This window comes from Melospiza melodia, chromosome 1 (assembly GCF_035770615.1).
Source record: "Melospiza melodia melodia isolate bMelMel2 chromosome 1, bMelMel2.pri, whole genome shotgun sequence".
Lineage (NCBI taxonomy): Eukaryota > Metazoa > Chordata > Aves > Passeriformes > Passerellidae > Melospiza > Melospiza melodia.
In genome coordinates this window covers 40,087,842-40,109,477 of record NC_086194.1, presented here as the reverse complement: position 1 = coordinate 40,109,477, position 21,636 = coordinate 40,087,842, and the positions used below count along the sequence as shown (strand labels likewise).

Genomic DNA, 21,636 nt, shown 5'->3' with positions numbered 1-21,636 from the left:
CATTTCTTTTAAGGCAGCACTTCAAATAAGTCAGTTTCAGTTGTACACAAACAGAATTTAATGAACAGAAGAAAATAGAAATATAATTTTAAATTTTAAAATTAAATTTTATGACAATGACTCCATTGATGAGGAATTTAGATAAGGGCATCAAATGTACATTGGAAGAAAATTAGATGGTATGAAACAGTGTTTTTATGACTGTTCCTTATTAGGTTTTGGGGGTATCTTGCTTTGTTTTGGTGGTGGTTGTTTGGTTTAGGGTTTTGTTTTTTGGTGTTTTTTTGTTGTTGTTGTTATTTTGTTTGTTTGTTGGTTTGGTTTTTTGGTTTTTTTTTACAGCTGGTTGTCCCTGTGGCTAGGAGTAATTTTGTAAATTTGTAAACTTTCATTGAAATTTAAGAACCAGCAATTCAGGATGCCAGTGTAATATCCTTCAAAGAGCGCAGGCAGCTGTTAAGTGAGATTTCAAATGCAAAGTGCTGCTCAGGATGACTTTGTGTTGTCTTTGTCTATACGCTCTTGCTTTCAACATTATAATCAGGAACGAAACCATTTGTCTTACTAGAATAAACCCATAGTGAATTGAAGGTGTTCTGGTGTTAAAAGTGACTCACAGTAGAGCTGGTAAACCTGACCACTACACTTTGTGTGGATAACTGGCTCTCTTCTAACATAACCTTTTACCATTTTTAAAAAGGCTCTCCTGCCAGCTCCCACATTCTCTCTTTCAGTTCTCTGCCCTTCCAATTTGCTTGATTTAACTGTGGGTAGTGACCTGCCCTTAAGCAGGATCAATGAAATTAAGCTGGTTGGAAAAAATCTGCTAGCCTGTTCACTGGGGGAATGACAGCCCTGCCCTCCAGAGCTAGAGCTGCCTGCAGGCACCTGGCAAGGCTGGGGGCTGATTGAGGGACAAGATTCTGCACTGACCAGTGTTCCTGGAGCTCCAGTGATGGAGCAAACAGCTGGCATTCCCAGCACCCTCAGCTTTGCTCAGCCCATTCAGACTGCTGCACCTTGGCTTTGACAGGTAGGTGAGAATGCCTCTGAAGCCCTCTGGCTGTTGGCTTTTACAGGGAAACCTAAAAGGGTCATGTTGGTGCTTCCATGTTTCCCACCCAGTTGCTAGCTCTGAAATGCTGCTATGCCAAAAGTGCACAATTGTTCTTTAGACTACACATATTTTAGACTAAGCCATCACAGTGAGCCTGTCACTCAGTGTAAGTACTGAAAATGCCCTCCAGCCTTTAAAATGTTCTGGTAACTGCTGTTACCAGCAGTCCTGACTTTTCTTTGATAGTAGCTGCAATTATGAATGCTTTTACATTAGTTAATGTCAATCTCTGCTGGTTAATACTTGATTTAATTACTGACACATTGTTCCAGGTAGCAGCACACCCTGACAGGTCAGTGAAACTATAAAAGCAGTCAAGAAGGATAGTTAGCCAGGGAATAATTAGCTGATTTTATTTTGGTAATAAACATGTTTAATTGAATAAATAAAAGAGGATAGAAGTGATCTCACTTGTTTCTCTCCAAGGAACAGTATAAAGGCTGATCATGCATTTGGTGCTGGGCACTACAGAATGAATCTATGAGAAAAGTAACACCTTAGTCACAGAATAATCACATACTAGGGAGAAAGTACTGTGAGTGAATCATCCATTTAATCTAGCAAGCAAGGGTACAGAAAGAAACATGAAGCTAAAGGACAGCACATTCAAACTAAAAACAAGACATAGGTTGTTCTGGTAGGAGTGATTGACACAAACTATCTAGTGAAGTGATAGATTCTCCATCTTTCAATGACTTCTAGAACAGGCATGCTCTCTGAAGATGTGTCATTTTTTGGCAATGACAAGTTACCCAGAGGGCAGTCTAAAGAGCAGCAGCTGATGAGCTAAAGATCCCCTCTGGCCTCAAACTCTCTAAACATGGTACACTGCCACAGATCTTACAGGCAAGGCACAAAATACAAAGATGCTACAGCTTTCTTTTGCCAGCTACAGGAGAGAAGAGGAACAATAAGGACCACAGTGCAAACTGAAGCCTGAGAGAAGGGAAACTCCTGTGCAGGTATGTCTGAAACAGAAGAGGCCGTGGGATGTAAATAGATTATAGTCCCAGGGTGCAAAGAGGATGTATGAGCTTCTCTATGATGCTTTACACATGAGATTAGCTTAAGTGTACATTAATTCAGATGGAATATGCATAAACCAGAGCAAATCCACAAAGCTGCAACATGGAAACAGCTGCTGTACTCTTTAATTACAATGAACCTCTTCCATATGAGATGCTGGGGATTTGGGATGAAAATTAGAAACAATTCTGTAAAATGTTGTACTGGTACTTGTGCATCTGCAGTCCTGAAGGCTCATGTGGCAGGTGCCTGTCTGCATATCCCCATTTTGCTGGCCAATTCCCTTATTTTTCTAAGTGTAAGGCTCTGACAATCATACAACATATTCATGTGGTGTGTAGGAAAATGCTTGGTGCTTTAGCACTGGGAACTAAACGTGCATCATTTCAAGGTCTTGACTCATGACCTAACCACACTGCAGGGTTGGTCACATCACCTTCATCTAGAGGAAAATACTGATTTCCAGCCTTGTCCTTGCACCCACATAGACTCCCTGTCTGTTTTGGGAAGATGTGTGGGCAGTTTCTGGCATGTGCTGCATTTTTATGCTTCCACAGAGAGACAAAGGTGAAACAGCAAAGAGGTGGTACTGTCTGATTTTTTCCTTGAAACAGGAAAATGTACATGTGGAAACATCTACAAAAACACAGCAAAATGTGTAGCTACACCAGGTAGTTGCACTTCTAAACACTTTTTTGCAAAAAAATCTTTACAGGATATCTGGGTGAAAGTGAGGGGGCAGAGGAAGTCTCGAGGGACCAATTCACAGATCCCCCAAATCACCAAGGTTTTAGTCCAACAGTAAGATTTGTTTCCAATTTCATTCCCAACTCCCACCCCCTTTTTTTAACAGAGCGTTTGTAACATGCTATTTTGCTTGTACTGCTAAAATAATCCTTTTTTTTTTCTTTCTAAACAGGAGTAAATGTGATCATTATCTTGCAAAGGCTCAAGTCTGTCATTTCCTTGGCACTGCCATTACACTGATGGTATCAGTTGAAGAGAACGAGCTACTCTGAGCTATTAAAGATTCATCATTAGTGTAGAATCCTATTGATTTTCCACATCTTTTTTCTAAGGCTGAGCTACATGGACAACCTATAATATAATCCCTGACCATCAAGTTTAAATTGGAAGTGCTATAGCTTGTTTTCAGCTGCCTCAAAGTAGAATGAATAGCAGAAAATATTTGCAAATACTCAATATGTTTGAGTGCTAAAAATGGCTTTTTGTTCCATGGTGGATAGGCATTTTCAGATTGGTGTTTTTCAAGTGGAGTTAGAGATACACAGTTGTTTTGGTTTTTTGTCTGCTAGACATTCAAAAAGCAAGACCTCTTCCTAAAATGTTCTATTCTGTTCTCTCCTTAAGATCCAGCCTCGATTACCTGCAGGTGGCCCAGAAGGAGTTATTTAGGTATTAGTTAGGTATTTTCCTCCAGTTTCCATCTCTTTCCTTTGGTATCAAAGGTCTGCTCAGTGTTAAGTATATCTCTTCTTTTTGTTTAGCGTTATGATGAAATGTGGCTCAGTGGCTCAGTATGCTCTATTGCTTCTTGGATTAGCCAAGTTCTGAGTGGATTGTTCTTTGAATGTTGCCTGCAGATTCATGAATACATCCTTCCCTGGGATAATCTTCTCCATAATCTTCTTCTTTACCATCAAAGGGAGTGTAATTACAACAGAGAGTGGCGTGACAGATGTGGGTATTATAAACAGGCTATCATTGCTTTCTGAATGACTCAGTCATTCGTTTTCCCTCCTACCAAACACTGATGGAATGTTCCCTGTATCTCTGTATTGTAAATTAGAATCTTGGTATAGGTGCTCATTCATTCCAACACTGTATTTTAGCCAAGTACCAATAACAGTACATTGCAATGTATGATCCCTACTCCCTTCCTCTGTCTGCTCATTTGTTTCTGCCTCCCTTCCCCTGATTTACTTGCCACTGGGAGCCTTTATTTATTTTCAAATGGAAATCTGTCTAGATTTGCTTTTACCATGTACATCATCCAATCTTTTATTTACTGCCTCTTTATGCATTTCTTGGTGCTGTTTTATTTTTCTGTTAATAGAGAACTGTCTAGAACTTTTGCTCCTTTTTCTTTGTGTGTTAATGTAGCTGTTCAAATCACACAGCCCTTGGCTCACTTCTCCTCAGAGTCCACTTTTTTATTATTACAAATGTGTAGTGAAATTGGAGAAGCAATCTGCCTTGCAGTACGTTTTACACTTACATGAACATGCAGACTGAAGGCATTTTATTCCTAGAGGTGCCACTTTCTTGTAATTCATTTCGTGCTAAATAAAATGAAGGGCTACCCATTTTACCTCTGACTTGGAAAATGAAAAACACAAGAAAGCTCCAAAATAAAATAAAATCTCCATTGACATTTAAATGTCTTCTTTTAAAGGGAAGAAAAGAACTGCAAGTATAAATTTTTTTGAATCCAAATGGAGCTAGAGGAACCCAATGTCATGTATGCTTTAAAGTTATTCTGACAAATCTAGTCCTGTTTTTTATCCTTGTCCAATTGAGTATACTATACAGTGCCACTATAGTATGGAAAGTATTCATCAATATTCTTGCATATAGAGGCAACTTTCCTAATGCTTTGGAATTCTCGCTTATTTTATATTTATTTTCTCACTCAGAAATTCAAAGTCTGCTGTCTGGGCAAGTATCCTAGAACACTTGGTTGTTAAGCACAGAGAATCCTGTTTGCTATTGCAGAATGAGAAGGATGTCTTCCTGCCAGCACCTGAATGCTCAGTGCCAGCGCCTGAGCCCTCAATGAGACCTTGGAGGTTGAAAACCACCTTCACAGGTAACTGATGAACCAGCCAAGGAAAAGACAAAATTTGAGTCTCTCTCGCCTACTCTGCTTTCAGTGTCTCTTGTCTCCAGGTTTGGGCTTCCAGTTCCCAGGCACAGCCTCAGCACTTAGAGGGTTTGACAGACAAACTTTTACTCCTGGCTGGAAGGCATTACTCTCTAACAGAATGTCTCAGTTTGGAAAGACAGGAGTCTGCTAAGGAAGGCAGCAGCCTCCCCTGAAAGAGAATGTAAAAAGAAAGAGAATGGAGAATGTAAACCCTCCCCACCCCTCCAAATTGCTATAAATTTTAAATTAAGGGGCTCTCAGACAAAAGATATGGGAGCAGGAAATAACAGTTCTTTAACAGGGAAGAAAACAAAAGGATAAAATAAACAATGCAGTACACTAGAACAACGCTGACAGAGGTCAGAACTCAACCTGACGCCCTGTTGGTCATGGTGTTGGTAGCAGTCCAATTGGAAATGTGGCTGCAGTCCTCCTGGAGTGTCAGGTGTGGTTCTGCTGGAGCACTGATCCTGTAGATAAGGATGTAGTCTTCCTCTGAAGATCCAGTGGAAGAAGAGGCAGCTGCTGTTCTGCTGGGAAATTCAGTGGAGAAGCCGTGGTGGTGTTTCAGAACCCAGACTATATCTGGGTAGGAATGCTTGGCTCCTCCCTCTGGGCGGAGCATCTCATGATGGGATGTTATAGTTCTTATCAGTCATGCAGTGACATTCAATAGCCTGTTATCAGCAGATGTCCCCTCCCAAGGGAGGTGTGATTGTGGTCACTCAGAGACAGATAAGGAAAACTGCCCACTTGGCAGGAGACAACTGCCATACAGATGGTGATGGAATACATCTTGCCTTGCAATCTGGAACACAGAGCTAACAGCACACAGGTGCCCAGTCCTTCAGACTAACTCCATCCTCACTGCCCAACAGTTTAACCTGTGTCATCAGGTTGGCACTGAAGCTGCTGAGATGCAGAAGTGTGTGCCTTGATGGTGATGCAGAGGCAGCAGCAGAGGCACAGCTGGAGATGCAGAAACACATGTGGGCAGCCCTGGGCTGGAACACCTTCAGCTTCTACAGCCTGTAGGTCTGAGCCTGGGAGTCTTCCTGTTCAGTACATAACAGGGCCATGGGAGCACCGAGGAGAATCCAGCCTCTGACTCCTTAAAAACAGCAGTGCTCAGCTTTCTGTCTCTGTATGAATCTGGACCTTGGAGAAGTGAATCTGAGAGCATAAACCAAACTTCTTAAGGTAGAGAGAGTGGCTTCTCTCTACCTTAAGCTGCAGAGTTGCTTTGCCAGTATTGCCTGATCCTAAAGTGCAGACTGAAACTTAGTTGGAGATTTTCCTGCATTTCTTGCAGACATGTCTGTGTATGTTGGCAGGAAATGCAAAGGATTTGCCAAGTAAAGAATTCCCTAGTCCAAATCTTCCTCTAGCCCCATCCCAACCCTTGCAGGGCAATAGTCCTTGCAGGAAGCAATTTTGTAAAGGCCTTTTCACAATGTGGAGAAATAGGCCATTTCCCACAGCTCCTGCCATCCCAGTCCTGTGCAATGGGATCCCTCAGGCCCTCCTGTATGAGTGCAGACATGGAAATGTGGGCTAAGTCTCTTTTTGATTACTTGTTTTTATTGCAACAGTTTTTATGGGAAATGTAAACATTATGGACTCCATCCCAAACTAAGCCATGCTCCAAGCAGTCTTGCAGCACTGGTCTGCCATACACTTCCCTATAGTCAGGAACAGCCTTTATCAGGTGAAAAATACCTCTTTACCTGGGACAGGGGACATGGGACATACCATTCTTTCAGGGAACAGAAATAAGAGGATACAGCTCCTGGTTCCAGTCCTAGCAGCAGCTTTGTGAGTGAATTGGTGAGTGAGATTTGTTTGCAGTTTTATAGAAAAATTGTGAGCAATAGTCTTGACTGGAGAAGAAAGACCTGCATTTGCAAGGTAATTTATTTGGGATAAATCACATCAGTGACTCCAGCCTCCTTCAGTGGAGCTGTTTACATGAGGTGCCACCAAAACAAGAAACAGGAAGGAAGGACAACTTGAAAGGAGGGAGGTGAACAATTTTCTTTTTCAGTGGCTGCTGTTGCTGGGTTGGCTGCATAAGTGACTGTTTAGCTGTGCAGTCTGTTAGAATGAATTTCATCTCAGATCCAAGCATTTTTTCCACATTTTGGGTTCATATTTACATTTGTTAAGGTTAATAGACCTGACAATTTCTTCATGTTCTCACCAGGGAGCAGTCACTGACAAACCGTGGGAGAGACTGAAACAATATTCTCCACAGAAAGGAAAATCTGTGCCTCACAAAGCTGTTACACATTCCTCCCTAGTCACAGTCCTCAACTCTCAGTGGTGAAAATCCATATAGTGCCCCTGAATTTACCTCAGCAGTGCCAGTTGACACCACTTGTAGCAGCTTATCCTTGTTACTTATCTTCCTCAGTGTTCCAGCAATTGCAGTGGAGCCTTAGCATTTCCTAAACCTATTTTTTTCTTTTCTTCTAGAGTGTTTTGGCCAACTCTTCTGTGTTTGTGCTACAAAGCCCCAGATTCAAGTGTTTTACCTTGCCTTTTAGATGCCATCTGCAAAAAGCCATTTTTTAAAAGAACACGTAAAAAGTAGACATCAGGCAAGAGGCACCTTTGGGCACTTGCAACATTGCATGCCTTTAAAAAGAAAATAGAATAGGAAGCCAGGAAATTCCTTCAGGAGAGAGCTGAATTGAATTTTTAAGGTTAGTAAATAATCTGGGGAAGTATGAATCTGCATTTTTCCTACTGGCATCAGGGCTCTTAGGATATCTGAGGCAGGGACATTACTGTGTCCAAGAGCCTCTCCTTTCAGCTTTCTTCCCCTTCCCAGACTCCACAGAGAACTATCCAGGCAGACTTTAAAATTCAGGAAGGCAACTAAGACCTAAGCAGTTACCTCTTGAGCTGAGCTGAACTAAGTGGCCATATGCCTGCTCCTAGACTAAAATAAATGTGGGCTAAAATGCATTAGCTAAATGCAGCAATTTAAGGTAAAATATTTGATTTGCATTTAAAGCAGTATAAGTGGGGGGTATAGGCAGGTCCTGTGACTAAGCTGATGTGTACTACCCTGATGTGTACTACTGAAGGAATCAAATCCAGTGCATCAGTCCACATAGAAAGTACTCACTCTTCTCCTTATTCCAGCTTCAGTACAAGGAGGCAGGAACTCCTTGTACTGAAAATTGGTAAAAGTGTTTAAAAGTCCCTACTTTGCAGACTAGGTTTTAGGAAGACTCATCCCCAAAGCTCACCTGGTGTTTTATAAGATGGTTCCATTGCATTCCTTCGTGCTCTTGCCTTTAATGAAGTCTGGCTCAATCACTGCAGTGCTCACCAGTGAAAGATCTCCCATCACAATGCCTTAACTTTAGAGATCTCCATAATAAATTTCCCCCAAAAGGAGAGGATAGTTAGAATAGCATGGCATGGTCAAATTCTCGCTCTTAGCAGCCTTGTGGGGAGAAGGGTGAGTTGGCCCTGGTCAGCACCTGCTATTAGCTTCTGTGACAGGCCATACTGCTCTTTCTGTGGGAGTCCAAGCAACAAAAGCTGCACATGACCAAGTACTAATCATAGCTCTTTATTTGCAGATCATCCTTCCTTGCACCAAGCCTATCTTATTTCTCTGCCTCCAGCTCCACCCCATGTATCCTCTGGCATTTTGGAAGCCCAGGAGCAGAAGGCTTGCCATCAGTACACCTTTGTAATCTGATGTCATATTTTGTTTGCCCTGTGGTTTTTGTTTCATCAGGAAGTTCTAGTGCACATCCTGTCTGCAAAGGTTTAATTTAGTCCTTTGTTGGACAAATCTCATATGGTGACTAATGCAGGAAGAGAGATTGGGTTAAAGTCAAATAATGTCTCAAAGATTTGGCCCCAAGTGAAATAATGCTAAATATAAATGCAAATAGGAAAGGTAGACTGGGGGAGAGAAAAAGTGCTGGCTTGCATACAGCTTTTCTTCAGAGATAAATAAATTCAGAACATTTTTAGATACAGGCTGAATAGAGTATAATGCTGTATTTGTCCTCAGCTTTTATCACAACTGAGAAGAGTGAAAAATTGCCTCATCTGTAAGGGCTTGGAATATAATGAGCAAGAATGAGCTTCTCTGTCAGTCCTAATAGCTTTCCCTCTGAACAGATAGCTGCAGTGGGGGAGATGTCACTTCTTGCAGTAACCAAACAGTACTAGCAAACCACAAGTTTGCCACTGCAAACCACTGAGTTGCATTGCAACACAGCTGCCTAGTAAGAAATACTGACCCCTTCCATGGGATGCTCTGGAGCATCAGCTACAGGCACACAAATACAGCTACAGATGCACATTAAGAAATGCACACATAAATGCATAAAGAGAAGAGAAAAAGGCTAAAAAACATGTACCCTACAAACTGTTGTGCTCCATAATTTTAAATACATGTCATAAAACTTTGTTGCAACTAAACTTTGCATAGAATAACACCAAATTTACTTAAAATATCACTCTATACTACAGCTATACATACATCTAAAACCAGAATATATATGTAATAACCATATATTCACATATGGCCCATATATGTATTCACAAATTAATATGGAGCAGCACTGAAGAGGTTATTATAAGTCCCTAAGGTCCCAAGGTTTATTTAACATCTAAAGAACAGTAGTTCATGTTCTTACATACCACTAGATGGTGACTTGTGTAATGAGTTGTTGACTTTTATCCTACAGTACCAATTTCTTTTTTTATTGGAATGAAACAGAATCACAACATTACTGTCTGTATTGTTAATAATTTGCCCTGAAATACATTTCCATAAACATCATGCTGGTTATAGGGGGTCTAAGGCAAAGCTATGGAAAGAAAGGTGAACATGGTCCCTGCTAAACTCTATTTGGGATTTTTTAATATCTTTGTACAATTCAAAACTTTTGTTTTGTTAATTGGAGCTGCAGGATGTCACGTACCAATGATTAAGCTACAATTCAGATGTCTCCTGAGACAAAAAAGCATCCAATTACAATTATGTAATGCCATGTGCATCAGCTTGTATAAACAGTAAGCTTTCACACATCAAGCAAAACTGCCTCCCCCCACGTGTGCTGTGTTCCCACTCAGTGCAACCTCTCATTTTAGCTATCTGCTATTAAAAGGCTACTTCACAATCATACTTGGCACCTTTCCCTGCATGGCTGCAGCTCCCACATCAAACAAAAGCGCTTTGTTTGGCAGCTGTAGTCTTGTTCTTCAGCTGGGCAGGGGATCAGAGTCTTATCAATAACAGGCTGTACCAAAGACTCACTCACCACTTTTGTCCAGTGACACTTGTTGCTATTATTACCCTTTATTTGGCATAAGTGAGGACAGCCTTTAGCCGCAGATAAGTGGTGAAAGTTCAATGCTATCAATGCACTGAGTAAGGAAAAGTAATATTTCTCTCTCTCCCCTTAATGCATCATTGAGAGTGGAAGCTATTTAGAGCTGAGCTTGTCTTTTTTGTGTTGCATATTTTACAAAACTTCCTTCAAAGAGGAGACCTGTCTCCAGTTGTTTCACCCATGCTGCCAATCTTTGTCAATAGCAATGCAAGTAATAGTAATAATAATAATTCACTGCAATAAGAACCAACTTGTAGTTTGGTTGTTATTTAACAGACTGTGATCTATACAGTGTAGCTTTCAAAAACATCTGAAGAATGAGATTGTCTTGAGGACCTTGGATCCTGAAAATCTGACTCCTAAGGAGACTTAAAAATCCACAATCCATTTTTGGCCTATAAAATAGACTCTCTTTCTGAGAGTACATGATTAGTGAACAGTGTGTAATGGCTATTCCTGTAATTTGTACCTGGGAAGAGAGCGGGTACCCCCTTGCTTTGCCTGTACTGTCCTGATGGATGACTGCACTACACGGGTCCTGTTCTCTCCACCAAATCAAATTTTCTTTTCTCATCAAGCAAACTTCAACCTGTGAACTGGCAGTTCTTTTCTGTGAGCATTTACACAAGCTAAAATTTTCTTGTGCAAAGGGAAAGCCAAAACAGATCTTGGCTGAATCAAAATGTGCTTGAAGAACCACAAAGGCATCTGAACATCCTTCTGGTCTTCACCCACCTCCACTATTGATTTGTTATAGCAAGGCCTTGTGCGTGGCTGGACTCCTAGCATTTCTGCTTCAGTGTTTATTACTGCCTAGCCAAGATGAAACATTTCTGAAACAAGATTAGCATCAAGTATTTGCACCATTAGTATTTACAAGCAGAGGGTTAGCTCTAGAAATAGCTCGATCAAAAGATGTCAGAGCAGGCAACTATTCATGGGAAATTACTTGCAAGGGACACATTCTCCCCTCCTCAGTTGTGCTTAATGTTTTCTTCCTACCATCAGATTCACTCTCCAGTTCAAAGCTTAAATGAGGAAAATACATAATTGCTTCCTAGAGTACAGCTCTGTTTATTTTCTGCTACCTCTCTGCTGCAAAACTGCCTATTGATTTCCTAACGTGTGTATTTCTGTCCTAATGACTAATGACTAAGCCTTAAGCTGTGCCAACCCCGGCAAAACAGGTTTTGTCTGTGCCACACTGAAGAAGTGGACATAAGAGGAATTCTTTTTTAAATTTAATTGATATAATCCCTGATCATGTTTTGCTAAGCTGAGACTGCTTTTATGTTCAGCTCTGTGGGGACAAAAGGGATGGGAAAAGTCCTGGGAGAGCAGAAGCTTTGGAGACACATGGAATTTATGCTGAGTCCATAAACTATTGGTCCAAGACTATTTATATCCCTTGGAATATCCTAAATATGAACATGTTTTTTAAATCTAGCTTTCTACCCTGACAGGGTGTGTGTTTGAGAGATCCAACAGTCTTTGGTTTTTCATTCTGAGAAAACAACAGCCAATATCCTGGCTTTCAGAATGGATACACAGCCAAGCCTTCTGAATGCAATACAGCTAATTTGCAGTGTCCGGCTGGGAGCCTGGTGATGCTGTAACCTGAACCTTTGATGTGACCAAAACAGGCCTCACACAGGGTACATTTCTTTTGAAGCAAACACACAAAAAGCAATAACAAAACCAAAACTCAACCCCAACCCAAAAGCAAGTAAAAATCTTGGATAAGGGGAAAACAAAAATAAAATTTAAAATAAGACTATTCCTTATCTGGTTTGAAACAAGAGATTTTCTAGACCCTAATCTATATTCTACCTCTCTTTTCACTACATTGTCAGATGAATTTTGAAATGCAAGTAAAAAATTGGTAGTTTAAAAAAATTGCTCCCATTAAACTACTTTAGAGGGTTATAAGCTAGTCAAAAAATATGTTCTAAATCTAGCTTACTTTTACTTGCTAAAGGGAGTTTTGAAGAGTGACATGCTGTAGCAAACTATACATGCACATGCCTTGTAACTGGTATCAGCTGAAGAGTTAATCCTTATAGAAAACATACATAACATCAACTAGAACTCCTGTGATTTTCTGTTTTCCTGTTGAATAAAGTGTCTGGGAGCCATGACTGTGATACATTGCTGCTACTAATGCTGTAGCCTGTCCCTTTGTTTAATTACTGCAATTAATCTTAATCTGTCTTTGTTTGGCAACAGCTAGGTTAGGAAGAACCAGCTGAATGCTTTTCCAAGAGACTGCTGTTTTGATCACTAAACTCAGTCTTTTCTTTGGCAGATGAAAATATCCAGCATTTTATTGCAATCCGTGTATGTACTGTATGGTTCCCCAAAATACAATTGTGTATTACTTAGAGAGTGGGAAAAATATTTACTACAAAGGGATTTTTTTTGTATACACTGTAGAAAAATGAAATTCAGTGTATCAAGAACATTTTGTCCTGTTCTGTCTGTAAAAATGACAGCTGTGTTTCACATTGTATGAACCACTCACATAAGCATTTAATTCACTCATTGTAAATCGAGCTACATAAAGATGATGTAATAATTAGGTCTGAAACAGATGGAAGTCCTACTTTAGATAATACACTCACAAAAATAGCATTTGCTTGCTTCCTTCAATTCTATACATTTTAGTCTGTGAAGATGTACTTCTAATCAGATGACAGTAGCTGAAAATAATAGAATAGGCAAGGTTTGCAGAAAATTTTCTGAGACAGATCTTAATTTTTTTCAGTACTGCATTTTTTAGGCATTGCTGTATATATGTAGAACACTGTGTATGATTTCTGGGCTGTGATTCTAGGAAAATACAGTGAAGGAGTAGCAATCTCATGGAAACAAGCTTAAATTTACTGAGTATAACTTTACCCCATATAGGCTGAAGGACTATGAGCTATAGTAGAGGTGGCCTTTGAGTCCTAGTAAAATATGTGTATTGTACTTGAATATCTGTAAGTAAAAGGAAAGGGGAAATATAGTACTTGAATATCTGCATACAGGCCTTGCCCCAGTAGGACCCAGTTGCTCTTGATGGGCTGCAGCTGTGATGTCCTTAATTGGGCTGCAGCTGTGGCTAATGGAGATAACTGGGATAAAAGGGGGTGGGCTGGCTGGTCAGGGAGAGCCTTGGAGGGGTCCTGGTGAAGAAGCAGGAACAACACTGCTGTGAAGAGCTGCTCATGAGAAAACCACCTAGAAGGTATGGGACTCTGGAAATAAGATAACAACAATAAGATAACAACAGTGAGCTGCTGTGGTCTTGGCTGGGCAAAGATCTGCCCCATGGGTCATTTGGTCTTTCCCAATCTTTGATTATGTGGAGAACAAGACCATGCACACATAGGGAGAATGTGTGGAACACACTGGCCAGATAGTCACAAACAAAGGTAAGTTCTTTGTTTCAGATGGGCCTCCAGCATCCCTGTAAGAAGAAAAGGTTCTTTTGCTCTGTTTTCAGAGCTCATTTTTATGAAAGCCCAATTAAGCAAAGTTTCTGCTGTTTTCAGCTCCTCTGGACATGAACAAGAGGTGGAATCCCATCTGCCACAGGAGAACTTCACCTGGGAGAAAACTGGAACCTAATGCAGGATTGTGCAGAGCAGGCATTGCCACATGAGTGACCAGGTAAGCTCAGCTTCTGCAGGTTTCAGTGTCAGCCTTGGTAAGAAAATACTGAGTGTGGGACAAAGGCATCAGGTATTGTAAGCACTCCAGAATAAAATTGGTTGTGGTACATTTGCCATTTCTGTGTGGTAAGCTCTGGGGACATAGGGACATGCCAATGTTTATGACATCATTACATGGCAGTAGATAGTGTGCTCAGATCATGGGATCTGGACAATTTTTTTTTCAGAGTGAATGTATGCCTGACCTCTGCCCCAAGATATTTTAAACAGGAAAAAACCACCTGGATTTTCTGACCCTCTGCATATCTATTTTTCTTCAGCATGGGAAAGACATGGACCTGTTACAGCAGGTCCAGAGGAGGGCCACAGAGATTATCAAGTGGCTGGAGCACCTCACCTATGAAGACAGGCTGAGAGAGCTGGAGTTGTTCAGTTGGAGAAGGGAAAGCTCCAGGGAGACATGGTACCTTCCAGTAGCTAAAGGGGGCCTGCAAGAAAGATGGGTTAAAAATTTTTAGCTGGGCCTGTTGTGATAGAACAGGGAGCAATGGTTTTAAAGTGAAGGAGGGTTGATTTAGAGTAGCTATAAGTAACAAGTTTTTTACAATGAGGGTGATAAAACACTGGAACATGCTTGCCCAGATGTGGTGGATGCCCCATCTGTGGAAAAATTCATGGTCAGGTTGGATGGGGCTCTGAGCAACCTGATTAGTTGAAATGTCCCTGTTCACTGTAGAGTGTTTGTATGAGAAGACCTTAAAAGTTCCTTCTAACATGAACTTTTCTATGATCTCATCTCTGTCCTACTGATGGCCAGTTGTCTCACACAGTTCTGCTTGCTGTGAGGTGACCTTTTAATGTTTACACATTGTGCTGCTTCAGCCACAATAACACAACTCAGTGAAGAGTTGGGGAAAACTGAAAGGGTTGCATGTATTTGTTTGGAAAATAGATCAGTGTCTGTAAAATCTGTGTGCTGAGCTTTTATGTTGGTGTGTGATTTGGTGTTGTCTGGTTCATGCAGGTAAGGCTGAAGAAATCCCTCTTTGCACCTATAATCCCAGTCCTTTAACAAAGGGCTCTCTGCTCCAGGGAGTGCAGTCGTGTTTCAGACCATTGCTCAGACTCAGTATGAATGAGAGCAGATTAAAGAAACAGCATTAATACTCCTCAGTTTAATCAGCACAGAGTCACCCAGCTGTGTGTGGGCAGCCACCACTTGCTCCCTGGAGGCCCAGTCCAGCACTAGGAGTACACATGCTTGTGCTTTACCAAACAAGTTTCAGTCTGTGCTTGCAAGATGTTCTCCACAGGGATACAAGTCTAAATCCTATAGATGTATAGAAAATGACTCCATGAGTGATTGGTTCAAATCTAAGGATTTTGAAAGCGAGACATGGTGGTTTTGTTCACTTGAGGGAACATTCAGCATTTATTTATTGTTATAAAAATCACCAGCAGATTATGATCACTATTTTCTTTTCTTATTACTCTGGCAATCAAAAACACTACAGAGAAGACCTGTCTTTGACCCAAAGAGCTTACAAGCCAAGCATGGGACAAGAGATAAAAGTGATGGAGGCATCCAGGTTATCAGCTGTCTCGGAAGTGAAATGAATAAATAGATGCTTTAATTTTGTTGTTAAAAAAATAAGGAAGGAAATAAAATCTCAGGATTTAATATAGTATTTGCACCTGACTGCAAAAGTGAGCTTGTTGTAAGTGCCTGAAAAAATGGAAAGGAAATGAGGAGCTGGATTTTTCACAGAGCTGTTATAAATTCCAGTGTTGGTATTTCTCTTATCCAATGACTCACAAATAGGCATCTTCTGTCGAGACTCTTGTCTCCCAGGAGGAGAAGAGCACAAACACACTGTGAGGCTTTGTACTGTTTGGGACAAGGGTGTTATTCATGAGAGGGGCTGAAATCAGACATCCAGATCATGCCAAAGAAGTTTTCATGCATCCTGTGTGCTAGTCCATGGCACTTCTGCTATATTTGTGATGCATGCTCTGTAGAAAAAAGTACTTTGTGTAAGCTTCAAAAAACAGTTTTCTTCACTGCTGCCCTTTATCTTCACCTGTCAGTCACACTGCTAACTGCAGGCAGAGACTTGTTTAGCATACTGCAGAATGTGTCCCTTTGTTCAGTTTACAGATTCTGCACCAAGGACTTGTTTGTTATTTGGCATTATTAAGCAGCTGATTTTGCAGGAGTACATTTGAGCCATGGATTGTTTGCCAGCAGTTTGTAATAAGCCAAGAATGAGCAACAACATATAATCAAATCCATTATGACTACATTAAGATTACAGTAGAGAAAGGAAATTGAACAAACAAAAGTATTGCAAAAGTACAGCTAAGAACAATGAAGATATCTGAGCAATGCTGTAAACACTTATTACTACTTACATAAGGTCCACATGTCTGTGTACTCTCAAGCCTGAGACTGAACAGACTTTCCTTTTAAGGCTGTGCTCAGATAAGGTCAACCTCTGTTAACATGGAATCATATCAAATACAAATTTGTTTCTCAGCCGCTCTCTTAGGAAAACTGAAACCATTCCTTAAGTGGCCAAAATCTCCATTCAGTCCTGAAAATTTTTATTATTGAAGAAACAAGAGAAATGCAGGTAAGATGATAAAATTCCAGAGGAATATATCAACCTTAGGGTAAATAAATATTTAATATAGACAAATTTAAAATAAAATAGTAAACACAATACATAATGGAGCATCAGTATTTAAGACTCATTTAAGACTGCAGATACATTTGTTAATGCAGAAAACAAATAATGAAGTAGGTGTAGTGACAGTTCAGGCCTAAATGGTCACCTTCTTCTTGATGTGGAGAGGGAATGGAAGGCAGAAAAAGTAAATACAGGCCGCTAGCAGAGAGGAGGTAGAACACCAGACTCTACAGAAGGCGACTGGGAATAGTTTTGTAAGTCAAATGTGTTTTGCAGTTCTCCCTTATATGACATTTGCTGCGGGAGAGGCGTTGGAGGTGGCTGACAAGAGCAGCGTCTGCCCTGCCCTGCACACAGCACGCGCTGCTGCCGGCCCACGCGCTGCCAGCGGCTCTGGCTGCCACAGTGCACACACCAGGGGCACTGCAGCAAGGGCCAGCCGGCCACACAGGCATCCTGGCTACAGGAAAACATTGTTTCTAAGGGAATGGTCTCATGCAATAGCTGCTACTGCGTGACAGGCCAGAAGTCTGTTTTTCCCTGCCAGCATCTTTTGATGAGAATTTTAATAGCAGATTTTGGATTATTTGGCCATTAAGTGGATTGAGACTTAGCTCAATCAGCTACTCTGCCATTAAGATCAGTGACTTTCCTGGGACTGAATTTATCTAGAAAAGAATTATTCACTGTGCTCTCAGAAGGAAGGATTGTATTTCAGTATTTTGGTAGAGAAGACTGCTGAGGCATAACGAGAACACAGAGAAAGAAAATATATAGCATGCTGTGCAAATGATATGGTCCTCCTTTCTTCTCTGCATAATTCAGTCCTTGCCAGATTTTAGCAGACAGGCTGCGCTCAGTTTGCCTTTCAGAAGCTGATGATTGGAAATGCCAGCGCTCCCCCATTTCCCTGCAACAGGGGAAATGCACCTCCAGACACAGCAAATGACTCTCTCAGAAGGGAGACTCTGAGTAGGTAGAAATCATTACTTTTCCCCCAGGTTTCCCCTCTGATCATTTTGTCATTTAAGCTTAGCATTGTAGGATTAAAACAGGAACTATCTTCAGGATGTAGAGGCAAATTAAGCTTATTGAGACTGAAGAGATGATCTCTTTTGGTCAGTACATTTACCCTAAAGTAAAGCTGGTGGGAAGCAGTCGTGGATCTGTCCCACTAGGACAGACCTGGTTGTATCTGGGGTGGGAGAAGGGAGAGGGAATTTCTACCCTCTCTCTGCAGAACTCTCTGCTCTCATGTAACTAGGCAGTAAAAATTAGTTGGAGAGGAATTCTCATTCTTCTTAGGCACAGCCCTCTTGATTATAGCCAACATTATCTCTGCCTTCTGGGAATTAGGTCAACGCCTTTGAAAATTAAATCATGGGGAAGGTTGCTGGGTTTCCACCAGTTCAAGATCTGAAATGCCTTTCAGGCTTCACAGAAAGAAAACAACTGAGCTTTTCTTCATACTCAGAGAATGGCAAAATTGTGACCTTTTTTTCAGTTCAGTGTAAACCATGGGAAGATCAGCTTAGAGCATGGAGCTGAGTTGCCTTGGAGAGAGGCTTTGTTGGTAAACTCTGCAAGGGGAATGGAAAGCCATCAGCAGTTTTATGTCTGGGTCTGAGCTCTATTCACCCTTTAAAAAGTATCTGGGCACAGGTTCTCTGTGCAGAGAAGAGATGCAGGGACTCGACAAGTAAAGCCCAGGACTGTGCCATTCCCTACCTCAGTGTGATCAGGACATGAACAGCAGCCAAAGCTCTCATCACAGAGATGAGCTAAAGGCATTATAACAAAAGGGCACTGGAGATTATGGGGCTCCTGCTGAGGCACTAGCCCACACTGCTGTTCTCTGTGACTCCTTTACCATGTATTCTTGATGATCTATAAATTAGATTAAAAGCAGATAGATAAAGCCTGCTCTATAGGATCTATAGGCTGCTGAGGCATCTGTGCTGGTATCCTGCTCTGGGATCAGGTGCTCTGAAAAAAAGGCTCACAAGGCTCAGTAAGTGACATGTAAATAAAGAAACTCCTCCCTGGTCCCCTCTCACAGAGACTTTGCTCAGATTCAGCTTTGCTGCATTTAGAGGCATTCAGAATTCCTTTTTTTATTTCAAAGGGGGAATTTTTGTATAGCATTAAAAGAGCAAGTAGTTAATGAAGCATTTTTGTGATGAAAAGTAGTTTGTGCTTATGTATGTGCATTTTTTGTAAATATGAAAATACAGCATCCTCCTACATGTATTTACCTTAACATCAGTGTATACACATACCAAATATTTGCTCAGTTTCCCCCATAATTTAATATGGAGATCTGTAAATATCCCTTTCTTGGTGTGTCCTCTCTTCCCCTCTCTCATACCACTTCAATAAAAAGTCAAAATCCACAGGAATATAATAATGCTGTACAAACATCTAAAATGTGAAAAGAAGTGAGAGAAAAACAGTTTCCCTTATACAAAACTGTGAGGGATAAAATGAAGGCTAATCAGCTCTGCGCAAAGAAGCAGAGATTCAGGTCAGGTATAAACTTTCTCCAGTGCTAAAGCAGATCAGGTTGTGGAATTAACCACCTGAAAAGATCACTGAGTCACATCAAAGGAGGGATTGTGGAGCTGGAGGCTGTGGAAATTGCATTGGCATTAGGATGCAGCGACAGAGCCCCAGTAAGGCTGGCTCAGCTGCCTGATCCTGCCACCTCCACCGGGGGTCAGTTTTTATTTCATGCACAATTTAATGTGACTTTTTGCCTTATCTGCATGTAACAAGCTTGTTGTGCAGCTCCTGGTGTCCCCTGAGTGAAGTCTCAGGCTATGGCTGAGCTTATCCAGCCTCCAAGAGATGGGGAGAGATGACTGGCCCAGCTGCTGGGCTTTGCACTCTCTGGGAGCCCTGGAGGGCCAGGAGAGCTCCCTTGTGGGCAGGGCTGGCAGCAGTGCAGGGAGGAGTAAGAGCTGTGGCTCACACCTGCAGCAGGTGAGATGTGAGACCAGCAGTGTCACACAGAGCTGTGCCCCATTCCACTGCTGCTCGTGTTGACCACAGCTAATGAGCTGGAGAGAGCAAACAGCAGAGATCTTGGAAAGCAGCTGGCTTGGCATGGCTGCGAGCACATCGAGCACAAACACTGATCTGTCTCTGCCACTTCCACATTGACCAGGTCACCAGGTGCCAGCAGCCAGGGCCAGGGGAAGGAGGATTCTTGCTCCACCAGCAGCAGCCAGACCTGCTCTGGGCTGGGGACAGGGAGTCTCTGTGTGTGCAAGCAGACGGTGTCAAGGACTTCACGTGTTTATGTGCTATGTATTATAACCTGTGCTCCTCTTACTCCAATTTCCTTACAGATTTTTTCTGCTGTGTCTTTCTCATTTCCATGACAGTACCACATTCCCAGTGACACTGACAGTTGCTCATCCCTGGGATCAAGAGGAAAAAGGTCCCTGGTCACAGTAGTGGTGTACAGTGATCTTAGCTGAGCTGTAGTGTGATGTCTTTCACTTGCCCAGCCTTTTTTCAAGCAAAGATTGGTTTCACTGAATCACAAAATCACAGAGTGGGTCAGGTTGGAAAGGACCAAAGTGGTATCATCTGGTCCAACCTCCCTTCTCAGCTAGGGTTGTCCTAGAGCAGATGGCACAGGATTGTGTCCAGATGGTTCTTGTGTCTCTCCAATGGGAGGGACTCCACATCCTCTCTGGTCAACCTCTCTGAAGTTTCCCCTCTCTGAAGATCCTCCTCCAATCCTGGATCAGGATGCACTCAAGTATCAGTGACAGACAGACTGACTGTGTTATGTATGCATAGCGGCTCTATACAGCAGTTTGGAATTAAAAAACCCCAACCCATGGTGAGTTTATCTGTCATTATGCACAAGGGCAGTGTGTAATATCTCCTTCTGGGACCCAAGCTAGGAAGGATACTCTAAGGGGTTACAGCCAGGCACTGGACAGGCTGCAATGAGAGAGCTGTGCCTGGGTGCAGTCAACATCACTCCCACACGAGCTGAAACTTGGCACTTCATCCTGGCTGCTCTCAGTGACACTGTCCCATCCCCAGTGTAAGGCAGCAGAGCTGCAACTGGTTTTAGACTGATGGCAGTGAGGTTTTCCCAAACTAATGTCCCAAGGACTATGAATGCTTAAAACAGAGATCTTAAAGAACTCCTCTCTTTTTCAAATCCAGTAAGTCTTTACTACAGAGGTGAACAGAAAGACAAGCCTTGCAGGTTGAGCACATCTGAAATGGAGGTTTGTAATGAAGGTAGTGGGTTCCTAATCTGTGTGTCAGGGTGCTTCAAGCTTGTTTTTGAGCGAGCCACCAGTGTGTATACAGTCAACAAGGAGGGCATAGGAGGCTGTAATCTGTGGTTTGCAGTAATCGTGTGTTCTGTGCACTGCCAGGTGCTGTCCTTCTGCTTAGGGAGGTGTTGCTGTTGCTGCAGCCTGGTCTCCCAGGCTGGACACTCAGCAGCTCTAATCCTGGAGAGATATCCGTGCTCAGCTTGCGTTGCGTTTGCATGAACAATCATTGTTATATCAAAAGAAGATAAATTGCTAGTCAGAAAATGATTTGAAAGGAGTTTCTGGGAAAAAGACTGTGCTAAAAACAAACACTTATTTATGTATATGCATAGTGTGAGGATTATCACATAAGGAAAGTAGGATATAATGCAGTTAAATGTGTGTAATGCCTCTCCACACCTCCACACGCTACTGTTGGAATTAAGTTCCTTTCCCCTATAAACTCCTCTCTGCTCTGGCAGGAGAGGGTCTGGAAGGCAGCTGCCTGCCACTACTAAATGAATTGCACAACCATTGCCTACATCCCACTGGTCTGCAGAGACTTTCTATTTTCATATTTTCAGTTTTCAGTCCTATAAAAAAAC

At 41.8% G+C, this 21,636-nt stretch overlaps 1 long non-coding RNA gene across 1 annotated transcript in view; it reads left to right on the top strand.

Annotated features, from left to right (window-relative positions):
- The first annotated feature begins 13,964 nt into the window (after positions 1-13,964).
- Positions 13,965-21,636, top strand: part of LOC134429606 (uncharacterized) — a 36,757-nt gene continuing 29,085 nt past the window's right edge. The window contains exon 1 of the long non-coding RNA XR_010030623.1: positions 13,965-14,053. This is a non-coding gene — a long non-coding RNA (uncharacterized LOC134429606). The remainder of the gene's footprint in view (positions 14,054-21,636) is intronic.